The sequence below is a fragment of the Pleurodeles waltl genome, chromosome 7 (genome assembly GCF_031143425.1).
Source record: "Pleurodeles waltl isolate 20211129_DDA chromosome 7, aPleWal1.hap1.20221129, whole genome shotgun sequence".
Classification (NCBI taxonomy): Eukaryota; Metazoa; Chordata; class Amphibia; order Caudata; family Salamandridae; genus Pleurodeles; species Pleurodeles waltl.
In genome coordinates, this window is record NC_090446.1 from 1,342,067,834 (window position 1) to 1,342,080,697 (window position 12,864).

A 12,864-nucleotide genomic window follows, 5' to 3' on the forward strand; every position below is an offset into this window, starting at 1 on the left:
GCTCCCCTCATGGAGCCACTGATGGCCCTGGGAACCAACACCCCCCGGGGTCAGCTCCTGCTATGTTGCAGGGTGCCCACACCCGGAACATAGCTGTTGGCTGTGGTGTGGCTGGAGCTTTGCAGCTGCACCAAATCACAACAAACACTTTGGTTTTTGACAACGGGACCTGTCAAACATATCCCACTTTCAAAAAGTGAACTTTCATCTCTGTCCCCTGAACCAGTAGCAGGGGACAGAGATGGAATGCTTCAGAAAGCATGAAGCTGCTGTTAAAGCAGCTGAATGCTTCCTGAAGCAATGGCACAGCGAAGTGAGCCTTGAGGCTTATGTATCATAAGGAAGGGACATGGAGAATTACTGGTCCAGTGTATAGCCTCCCTGAGTCAATTATGTAAGATAAATACACTGTTCCAAAGAAAAAGAAAAGGAAGAGAAGACGGAAGTCCTAAATTTCAGGAGCAAGAGTCCTCACACACCCAACTGGGTGTCAGCTTCATCATCGGATCTGCTCCTCGTCAGACCGGCGCTGCAATGTCTGACGGGCCCCACCGAGGGGGGGCTCTTTGTCGGAGGTCTTTTCTCAATGATGCCAAGACCCATAGGGTGTACTTGGAAGATAAAAGAAGGAGAGAACTAAAGATAGAAGCCTTGAGGCTTACCGGGCGGTGCCAGATAGCCCATAAAGGGCATTTTGGTAAATTAAAAAAAATGATATAGATTAATATGGAGGAGCCGCGGGGTAGCCCTTGAGGGTTCCCTTGCGGTCCCAGATAGCCGATCCAGGGATAAAAAAAAAAAAGAAAAAGGTTGAGTAGACTGGGCTTCTGTCTTCAAAAGGTGATTCTCCCGTTGACTTCAAGATGATGTCATTCTGCATGGTCTATCTAGTGCACTGAGTTTATCATTGTTAATCATTAGCCATGGAGAGCCTCCATGGGCCATGTGTACAAACATATTTTCCATAGACACAGAATGGCCAAAACTGTTTGATACATCTGGTCCTAACTGTCTAATCCTTCCGCCTCTCTCACCACAGACTTCCCCCTCACCTCCTTCCCTTAACTCTTCCCCTGTGCCCTCTGGTTCCTACGGTTCTTCCACCGGACACTTTACAATCAGATTACACAGTTACTATCTTGTCTGCAAGGAGCATAACCTAGATATACGTACAAGAACATGCTTTGCGAATGAAAGAGAATGTGTATTATTGCAAAAACCTATCTTTATTTCTGCATTATGCTGTGTTTGCCACCTCTCCAATTAAAAGTATTACGGTTTTCTCGAGATGTGCCGGTACTTCCCCTCTCAAAATAAAAAAGTGCCGGTACTCAGTACCGGCCCATTTAAAGCACTGCAGTAGATATTCAATAAAATAAAAGATAGCGTCCTGCAGGAATTGGGATTAATGTGAGGCTTTGTTCTGTGTTCACGACAAAAGCTGCCCCATGGCTGGATGTTAGTACGGATGCGGCATCGCAGCCCTGGGTTCCCATGCAGCAGCAAGCTACCGCATTCTAGGGCATGTGGATGCTACCTTCCGCCAAGGGCTTCTGAGGGTTTTTGTGTATTTTAAATCTCGTGTTTTTGCAGGAGCAGAGTTTGAAAACCGAGGTTAGTAGGCCTGAACATGCAGTATGAACAAGCATCGCCGAAGTCAATGGACCTAGCTGGCTGTTTCAGTTTCAAGCCAGTCCTATTTGCCTTAGTAATGTTCCTTACAAAACAAAAAAACACTGTTGACTTTGTTTCTTTTGGTGGTTATTTGTTTATGTATATTTCGTTGTGGATACCGAAGAATCTGTGCTGCGCCACGGAGCGCTGTCACCCAGTGCTTAATTTGTGCTTGTTTTTTCCAGTCCTGAGCACCGGCACTTGTGTTTGAGGACAGTGGCTTATTCTTCTGCCTCAAGCATTTGCTGCGAGCAAAAGACACACATGAAAAAGATGGAGGAAGAGAAAAACGAAAAAGCTCACAAAGGGAGAGATGAAAGGGCAGGGAGTGGCTTTTTATGGATGAAAGAGGCCCGAGATGGCGTCAGGATTACGCCGCCTCAGTAGTCTGTGTTCACACAATCAAATGCAGCAGCCGCGTGTTTAAGAGAAGGGTTTTGGGCACCGGCACCTTATTATTATTTACAAATTAAGCCATGCTGTCACCTGAGAGTATCTCTTACTGCCAGTGTCGCTTAGCCTTGAACGGGTCGTGAAGAGTTGCTGCCCCCTGTGGACCAAATCCAAAAGCGCGTTGTATAAAAAAAATGGTTGCCTCTCAATTCAGGTTTGAAAAATAAACAATTTTGGCATTATACAGACTATTTCCGGCCAGTCGTACTATCAAAAGGCGTTCCTTTATAATGACACCGGCAGGTTTTCAAATATTTTCCCCCGAGTCTCGGGATCTGGTCTTTCTGCAGTCTTGGTTATAGTTGCTTGTTTTGAGAGGACATGGCTCTTTGTGTGCACTTTGGTGCAGCCACACCTGCACGTGCATTCCTCGCCCGCCCGTGGGTGGGTCAGTCGACTGATAAGGGTGAGGAGGGAGAGGAGGAAGACAACCAAGAAACATCAGAGCTGGCGAGTCGAGGAGCCCAGTGCCCGCGGTGGTCGGACTTGAAAGCACGCGCCGGTCTGAGGAGTTTCGTGGACACCTGGCTACCAAGGTTGGCACCGGAGTTCACCAGAGACGAAGAGAGGGCGTGCGGCTTCAGGACACAGCAAGCTCCTCCTGACACAGGATTTAAACGGCTGTTCCTTGAACAAGGTAAGTAGGTTTAGAAACATTAAGGAGGATTGGCGCGCTTGGGCACATCCAGGTCTGCGAGAAGAAGCAAGTAGCGCCTGGAGTCAGGAGCGTCGCCTCAGGGGGGTTGTTGGGTTGTTACACCCTCCTAATAAGTATGTTCTCCAGTAGTTGGGTACTAGTGCATTCAGTCGGGTATGGTGAGGTGACTGTCGGATTTCCCCTAAGATTTTAACATGCACATATAGGAAAAAAACACACAATCTATTTTGAAGTTCTTAAAACTGTTCGTTATTTTGCAACATGTTTAGTGTGACCAGATTTTGAGGAGCAAAAACCGGGACAGGTCAGACATAAAAGAAGGACTAAAGACTTTACTCTCACTTATATATCTGGCCTGTACAATTTTTTTGCATAGCTTTGTGAATGTTTTTGTGTAGCTTTGTGAATGTGTGCCTATACATGTGTTGATATAAATATATATATATATATATATATATATATATATATATATATATATATATATATATATATATATATATATATATACACAAATATATATATGTACTCACACACACATTTACAATACTACATATATAAAATTACCTGTGGCTTGACTTCCCACCCTGCAACCCCCAACCTGCCCCCACCCTCCTCTCTCTGCTCCCCGCTCTTCTCTCTGCTGGGAGCAGACAGGGAACTCTGTTGCCTGGCAGTAACAGATACATTATTTAATTATTTCATACTTTGAAGGCGTCTGTTAAAGGAAAGCATACCTTTAACTTATGCTTCCTTAGATGATCTGACCTTTGTCCCAAAAACAGGGACATTTATTTAATGAATTGAATTTTGTTCCAAAAAACGGGACATTTTTTTTAAATTAAGAGAAGCGTTGGGACACTGGGAAAGTCCTCGAAAAACTGGGACTGTCCGGGGAAATCCTGGACACCATAAACATGTTGTCTTTTAAGTAACCCTAACTGTCCACATTGCTATCCATTACCACTGACCTCCTCCCCCAACTACCAACACACACACTTCTTACAGCTGCGCCCCTGCCTGGAGTTGAACGCAAGGCGGGAAGTACTTTCGTACAAATGTCTGGCCAACCAAGGTTTGCAGCGGAGTTTACCGCGGACTAAGAAAGACAGACAGCCCAACTTCACACTGGAAATACGCATGAAACGGCAGTATCTTGGTTAGTCCAGAAGTAAAGTGTGTAGAAGAAGCGAGATGGGCCACGGTTGGCTTGGGAGGAACATTAGTTATTATAATTAGTAATATTTAAGATACCATGCTTGAGAAAAAAACAGGTATGAGAATTTCTAAATTCGAAAAGTAAGGCTGGCAAAGGCTTGCTGGAAGTTGGGGAGGAGGGCGTGTGGTGCTGCAGCACCCCCAAAAATAACCGTCCTGGAGTTCAGAAGGTAAATGAGAAATACATTTTGTGTTTATCTTGTCGTTAAAGAAAAGGTCACATTTCAGTCACATTTCAGTCTTTTCTAACAAATTGCTGCTTACACCCAAACTGGTGTTTACTTCTATCTCTCTCACTGCAAATTGAGAGGATTTTGTAAAAGTGACCTAAGTGACAATCTTGCTGGGGTACAGGAAGTGAAAGTAAAGGCTATATGATGTCAGTTTTCTTCTAAAACATAACAAATATGAAATACTTGTAAATTAACTATACATGTTTCAAAATAGATAAAAAAATTATGAATGCACAAACGAGGCCTTTTTTGTAATTCTATAGTGCGAGTGAAACAAAGATTATACATTCAAAACAAATCACAACCCTTTACTTGGTGATGTGCAAATGTTAAATACTCATTGAAACCCGATTTCGACTCATTACCATTTGTGTGATATATAGTTTTATCAGTAAAACTTTGTTTGTACAAAGTTAGTGGCAATTTCAGTGGCAAATGTGCTGTCCACAAATGACAGTGCGCTTCCAGAACAGTGCTCTAAAGTACAACACTGGCTCCGTAACACACCATTAAGTAGCATACACCTGGCAGAAGGACTAATAGTGCCTTTTCTATTTCCATGGTTTGGGACTGCTCTAGAATAAATAAGTGACAGGAGGACACCCACCAAAAAGGCAGACGTCCTGTCTACTCTTCTTTGTGTTCCCTATTTTGAGGAGAAAAGGCAGATTCACCCGATAGCACAGGCTCCGACAGGTCCGGCATCACTGGCATCCTTTTGGCAGCTGTGACACCGGCGGACATGGTCCTGGATGGACCTCCCTATTCAGGATGACCAGTCCGCCACCATTTCTGCTGCTGCTCCTTTAGTACAGTAATACTGTGAAAAACCTACAAAAACAATGAAATGCACCCATTCCCTGGAAGATAAATTTAGGGGACACATTTACTAAAAAAAAAAAAAAAAAAAATGCAATGCAGCACAACAATCACCCCTTTGTGTGGAAAAGAAATACTCCGAAAGGTATTGTTTTGCCAGGACCATCATCTTATTCTTTTGAGAGAGGATAACTCCAAGGTTCACATGCCCTATGAGATCTTACTGAACGTCCTTCGCCTGCTGAGCTCCACCTGTGTTTTCTTGGGGAGAGAAGGGTCTACCGACCAGACAGGGTTTTGGAGACTGGGGTCTGCCGCTCCGTGAGGGAGACGTCTCTTGGGCATGAGGGGGGAGGTGTGATAGCTTGAAGGAAGAACCAGGGAGCAGTACATTCAAAGGACTGCATGCTTCATGGGCCCTGCAGTGCACTATAGGGGAAGGGGAGCCACATGAGATTGTGATGAGGGATGGACAGATCTATTTGTTGGAACGCGAAATCTGCCTGTTGTTTGTAGTTTACTTCCGGAGCAGATCTGTCCTTCGGAAACTGCCCAGATTCGATTCTCAAGCAATCCTGAGAGAAACCGGCAGAATTGGCGAATGGTGTTGTTTCTTCAGTTCTATCCTGAAGCGATTTGGTAGGTAGGTGATAGAGCGGAACGTGGTACCAATTTACCTGCGTTCGGATGCTCTTTAGGTCGATGAATCTTTTGACTAAGTGGGAACTCTCTGTACTCTTAATCGATCAATCACCTTTTATCGATAATCAATAACGAACATAAGCAACACCTTGAACAACATAACACTTAACAATTAATCCAGAATACATTTCGGCGAACCCTGACCTTTCAGTCAGGAATAACCACACCAGTTTATTGCAAAGTTAGTGAATTTATTTCCCTATATTAACAAAGCTAGCACAATATAGATGTGTCTCAACACCAAATGATAAACATAAATGAACATTAATAGCTGTCCATATCGTCGAAACAAGTGTAATCTATGTAGCATTTGAATCACAAGGCATTCGATAGTGGCAATGCAAAGCACTAATACGATAATCTGTAATGGGCTAATTGCGTACATTTAGTCAGCATAACAAGATCTCCAATTGCATCGTGCGACATATGAAATCCTCATCTAACCTCAAATTAGCATCAGCATGTGGGACTTCATGCAAAAACGATTTGGCAACAGCAATTTAGAAAACTCCTAGCTAGGGTCCTTATCAAAATCAGCAGTTGGTTACCTAAAAGAAACACAATGCAATTTTACAATTTCCTTTCATAATTACCAATTCCAATCAGCAATCAATGAAGTCTTCGTCTCACAGGTACCGTTTCTCGATCAGCATGGGACGGGACAAAGGGGCAGGGGTGAACGGGGCAATTGCCTCACGGCGGCAAGATAAGATTACTACTTCATGCAAAGGGGCAAATCAAAGTTAAAGTCTCTAGGGCAAGAATCATTAAAGTCTCTTTCTCTCGACTAGAGAAAGCATCAAAGTCTCTCAAAATGGCGTCGCAGCAAAATGGGTCATAGTAGCTACGAAGTCAAAATGGCGGGATGTCCGAAGATAGAGAGAGCTTCCCTCTCATGCACCTGGGTTTTAAAGACAACAGTTCAAGTCCAGTAGGGTCTCCATTGGAGGGTTCATAGGTTAGCTTCAAATTGACCAATCAAAAACGACAGTTCTCAAGCTTTTACTTAAGCATACATTATCCTTGGAGATGGGTACGCAATTTGCAACATTGTTTCTCGATTAGCTTACTCTCAGAGGCTCCATTGTCCGCACCTGCAAGCAGACCTTGAATTTAAGAGAAAATATGCCATGCTGGCACCAACTTTAAGATAAGCATGCGAGCAGTCTCTGTGGAAAAGTACAGCTTCAAGCAGAAATACACGTTTAATAGCACAGTGGAAAAATACGAACGTTTAAACCGTGAGACCAGGCAACTAGGCCAAAGCCTCCGCTAAAGTAATGCTAAGCTAAGGCATTTCAAATAAGCAAATCGTAGCACACGTTTATGATTATGTCGGATTAGTGCATTTCTAATACACCACGTTATATAAAGCACGCGTATAAATGATGGCAAACTACTCTGAGGGCACATTTTGTCCCCGTACAATCTTTATTAATTCGGTTAATGTCACACATGATTATTTCAGCACTACGTTTATGCGTTAATAAATCAAAACCTTCATTTTCTGCTTCATCAATCCCTCCTCTGATGACTACTTGTCATCACACAAATTTAGCCCACAAATTTTATCCCATTAAAATTCTGTCAGCTCCCTTTTCCTTTTAGTCCCCCTAGTTTGCGCTTTGTATTCTTCTGCCATTCTTTTCATAATTTTCTCCTCCTTTCTCCTTTTAATTCTTTCCATAATCATTATTATTCCCCTTTTTATTCCCCAAATTCCAAATACACATATTATTATTATTAATATTCCTTCTATTATTTTCAATAATATTCCATTCCAAATTCCCCCAATCCAATGTCCCACTGAAGCAAGTCCCTTTCCAACCTTCTCCCACACTCCTGGTTCTTTCAGTTCCTTCAAATCTGCACTTTCTTTTGTTAGATTAGCAAGCATAGTTTTAATTTTCACACTATTATCAGGTATATAGGTGCAGCAGTGACGTGCACCAATAATTTTGCAAACGCCTCCATCCTTTGCTAAAAGAATGTCTAAAGCAAGCCTATTTTGAAGAGTCATAGCTCTTTCCGCTGCAAGTTCAGCATCCATCAGGATTATAGCACCTGAAAACTTTGTCAGCATGTTATCCACTATAGTAGACAACTTTCTTATTTTGATGGAATTCAGCACAACTCCTAATGAAGGAATCATGGCTCCAAATATATCACCTACCACAGCAGCTGCGGTCTCTCTTTTCTGGATACGGTGGGATCCAGGTGTCTTTTTAATCATCGATATGTCATCCAGTTGATAAACCTTCGGAAACACTATACCCAAATAACATCTTCCCCACCATCCCTTTGGAAGACGATAATAGGCATTATGCCCACAAATGTAATATACCCCTGGAATGACAGGGTCAAGTCCGTCCATCATGAATGTCCATTTGGCCTTAAAAATAAACGTATGTTTGCATTCACTCGCTCCTACAAAAATATTGTCATAGTAAGATTCACCTCGATATATACAAAACTTCCCTACATGCCAAGCATCTAAAGCTATTTTCCCTTGTGTCTTTATAGCAGCAAAATCATAATTATCTACTGAAGTCCTCTTATGCAGTTCTTTTTCTAACTTCGCCTTCATTTGAGCCCTTCTATCATCTGTGCGATCTAAAAAGCTTATTTCTACAGCAGAGACGGAGCAAGTAAGGTTCTCCCTATGAGCATGAGCCGTTTCAAAAGGTTGCATTGGCTCGAAAAAGTCCCTCATAATTTTGTAATCCCAATATTTTGCAGTCTCGCTTAGCTGCGCTATTATAGGAACATAAGCAAAGGTAACATCATAATTTGAGAAAAAATACTGTATGTTAGATTGACCATAAAACCTAGACATTACTAAACTACATGTAATCCCATATGTAAGAGGCATGTGGTGATAAGTCACCCCTTCCTTTACTGATGTCGGTATCTGGGTACACACATAACAATCTTTCGCATCCATAGTCTCAACATACTCTGTTAGTAAGCGATAGAAAACGTTATACGAAAGCTCTTTCTTATCATGCAAGAGCCTCTCATCCATTGCTAGTCTTTTCAATGGTGTTAGTTCAGTGACAGTAACAGGAACAATAGTAGAAGCAGCAATAGTCTCATTCTCACCCTTTCCATGCATTCCAAACACAATTGCCATTATTATTAGTACACATGTTAGTACCAAGCCTATACACACGTATTTACAATACTTCTTTCTATTGTTTTGCATAGCGTACCCAGGCATGATCTGTATAGAATCAGAGAGCTAGAAGCACTTATAAATGAAACTACTTAGCAATTCAGTTACAAAGCTTGAACGAGCACAATGTTCACACCGTCTTCTTTAAAAGGCCAGTCACTTTTCGGTTAGCAGCATTTGTCTCAATTCGGTTTAGCAATGTCTCAGCTGGTTGTTTATCTCACGTTAGATTGCAGCAAGCAATGCCATTTACTACCGTTTCAGTCAACAGAGTCTATGAAACTTTTCTTTTCTATTGGTATCTCTTCTTCTTCTTCGTTCTCGATGCTTAGAGATACAAACTCATCAGTCCAATCATCATTGACTGCATATGCCCATTCAGGACCGGAATACCTCTTGTTTGGTATCCTTTTCCTTTTCAATTTTGCTTCTCTCTTGGATTCTGCTTCGCTGGCACTCTCCTCCTTTGCCAAGTCCTTTTCCTCACTTGACAATTGTTCCACGACGGTCACTTCCTCTCTTTTCTCTTTCACTTTCGGCCTTCCTCCTGCGTTCAAACCTTCTTTACCCTTTTCTTTTATCGGTGAGATACTTAGTCTTCTTTTTGCACCGTGTCCGTTTGATGGACCTGCAATCTTTTCTGTAGAGGTTTGAACTCTTTCGTTCTGCTCTTCTTTGTCCCCACCTTCAGGGGAATCAGTCACGTTTTCCTTTTCTTTTTCTGTATCGTCTGTTTCTGGGAAAGCCCCCTTCTGCTCAGGCCCTCCTGCTTTCTCACTCTCTTCGAGCCCTTCGTCACCGTTACCTTCTTCAGGCTCTGTATCACTTTCAGCTGCTTCAGGTTCCTTGTCACCTTCAGCTGCTTCAGGCTTTTTGCTACCCTCAGCTGCTTCAGGCTCTTTGTCACCTGCAGCTTCGTCGTCGCTGTCTGAACTTTCTCCTTGGTCTTCCCCAAGTGAGTCGGACCCTTCGTTCTCCAATAATATCTCTTTTTCTCCTGCTGTTGCTTGTTCGCTTTCAGTTCGCTTTTGTTCTGTCTCAGCACTCGGCACCGTTTTATCAGGCACTGGTAGTTTCAGCGCTTCAACTTCCTCATCTGTGGGACACAGCACCTTCTTTGTATGACTGGCGTGAATCCAGTTGGGAACCCCCGCGCACTTCACAGCGGTAGTTGTTGTCAGGATCACTTGGAAAGGGCCTTTCCAACGGGGTTCCAGACACGACTTCCTCACGTGCTTCTTTATCACGACCCAGTCACCTGCTTTCAGGGCGTGTCCTGGACCTTGGATCGGTGGCAAGGTGGTCGCCTCCACCTGGTGAGAGAAAGAGCGAACCACGTCAGCCAGACCTTTGCAGTAGTCTAACACCATATCATCTGTAATATTCAAAAGCATATTTGCGGGAACTGCAGGAAGTCTCATAGCCCTGCCCATGAGAATTTCGTGCGGAGACAATCCAGTTTTTCTATCCGGAGTGTTTCTCATTGACATTAGCACTAAGGGCAATGCGTCAGGCCATTTCAAATTTGTTGATGCACATATTTTTGCCATTCTCGATTTCAGCGTACCATTCATCTGCTCCACCAGTCCTGATGCCTCAGGATGATAGCTACAGTGCAGCTTTTGCTCAATGTTCAGTGCTTCGCAAAGTAACTTCATCACCTCGTTATTGAAGTGACTTCCCCTATCTGATTCTAAAGAGATCGGGAATCCGAAACGTGGTATTAACTCCCTCAATAATAGCTTGGCAACTGTAAGACTGTCATTTCTACGTGTGGGGTATGCCTCAATCCAATGACTAAAAATGCACACAATCACCAACACATATCTTAAACCTCCATGCACAGGCATCTCAATGAAGTCCATCTGCATTCGGCTAAAAGGACCGCTTGCCCTACCAATGTGGCTCGCGTTCACAACTGTTCCCTTTCCTGGGTTCATCTGTTGGCAAGTGACACATCGATGGCAAACTGCTTCCGCAGCTTGGCGAAATCTGGGGTTAAACCAATCAGTTTTGAACAATCTTATCATGGCATCTCTCCCTAGGTGAGCTTGCCCATGATAGAACCGCGCAAGCTGTGATAAGAGACTATTTGGCAAAACAAATTTTCCCTCATGTGAAACCCATAGCTCGTCTTGTCTTTTTATGCATTGTGATTTAATCCAGGAATCTCTTTCATCCTCCCTGACATTACTTTGTAGTGCTTTTAGTTCTTCTATTGTATCTACGACCTTCAAGGCAAATGCTTCAGCTGGTTCGAGTTCTGGTTCACTTATTGTATTCCAATCATCCCTTAACAATATACAGTTCAAGGCACAAAATCTTGCGACTTGATCTGCATAGGCGTTTCCCAGAGACACATAGTCCTGTCCTTTCGTGTGAGCACTGCACTTTACCACTGCAACTTCAGCTGGTACTTGAATGGCATGTAACAACTCCCTTATTCTCTCCCCATTTTTCACTGGGGATCCTGAAGAAGTCAGGAAACCTCTCTGTGACCACAGTTGTCCAAAGTCATGCACAATCCCAAACCCGTATTGGCTATCAGTGTAAATGGTGACTTTCATCAATGCAGACAATTGACATGCTCTAGTAAGGGCTACAAGTTCTGCTACTTGTGCAGAATAGACTCCTTGGAGCCATCCCGCTTCCAAGACCCCTGTTACAGTACATACAGCATATCCTGCTTTCAAAATTCCCACCCCATCTCTTAGACATGAACCATCAACAAAAAGAATTTGGTCATTTTCATCAAGTTTTGTATCCTTGATGTCCGGTCGGGGTTTTGTGCAAAATTCAGTCACCTGAAGGCAGTCATGCTCGACGTCTTCAACGTTCTCAATTTCAGCATGTTCTCCAGGAAGCAAGGTAGCTGGATTCAACGTAGTGCACCTTTTCAGCTGCACATTCGGTGAGCCCAGAATAGTCGTTTCATACCTTGTGAGTCTTGCTCCAGTCATGTGCTGTGTTCAGGAGCGGGTCAAAAGTATCTCAACTGAGTGAGGGACCATGACTGTTACTGGGTGTCCCATCACTATTCCTTCACTCTGAGTGAGGCTGATACCAACTGCTGCTACGGCGCGCAAACACCCTGGGAGTGCTGCTGCAACCGGATCCAGAGTAGCTGAAAAATACGCTACTGGTCTGTTTACGCCACCATGGGCTTGTGTCAAGACAGACAAAGAACATGCATCACGTTCATGGCAAAACAATGTGAAAGGCTTTGTGTAATCAGGCATACCTAAAGCTGGAGCCCTGCACATGCATTCCTTTAATTCAACAAAAGCATCCATCTCATCCCCCTTCAGTTCAATCTGTTCCAAGGCATCCTTCTGGGTCAATTTCAGTAAAGGCTTTGCTAGAGACGAGAAGTTGGGAATCCACTGGCGACAGTATCCCACCATTCCCAAAAACTTCCTCACCTCCTTCCTTGTCTTTGGTGGATTCATTTGAAGTACACTTGTAATTCTTTCCTTCATTATTTTCCGTGACCCTTTCTCTATCTGGTGACCCAAGTACTTCACTTTCTTCTGACAGAACTGCAGTTTGGAAGGAGACACCTTGTGTCCATTCCCTCCCAAATGGTTCAACAGAGCAATGGTATCGGCTGTGCAGCCACTTTCTGTCTTGGATGCAACCAGTAAGTCATCAATGTACTGTACTAGGGTTGACTCGAATGGCAACTCTAACTCTTCCAAGTCTTTCTTTAGAACCTGATTGAATATCGACGGTGACTCAGAAAACCCCTGAGGAATTCGGCACCAACTGTACACTCTGTCTAGGAATTTGAAACAAAAGAGGAATTGGCTGTCCTCATGAAGAGGCACAGAAAAGAATGCTTGTGACAAATCGATGACTGAGAACCACTCAGCTTCGCAAGGGATCTGAAACATTATCACAGCTGGATTCGGTACGACAGGGCAGCACTTTATTAT

The 12,864-nt window shown here is 43.4% G+C and overlaps 1 protein-coding gene across 1 annotated transcript in view; it reads left to right on the forward strand.

The window, feature by feature from the left end:
• Positions 1 to 2,328: 2,328 nt before the first annotated feature.
• The window catches only part of LOC138246277 (galactoside alpha-(1,2)-fucosyltransferase 2-like), a 71,617-nt gene continuing 61,081 nt past the window's right edge, over positions 2,329 to 12,864 (forward strand). The window contains exon 1 of the mRNA XM_069200712.1: positions 2,329 to 2,764. The gene's annotated coding sequence lies outside the window, so the exon portion shown is untranslated. The remainder of the gene's footprint in view (positions 2,765 to 12,864) is intronic.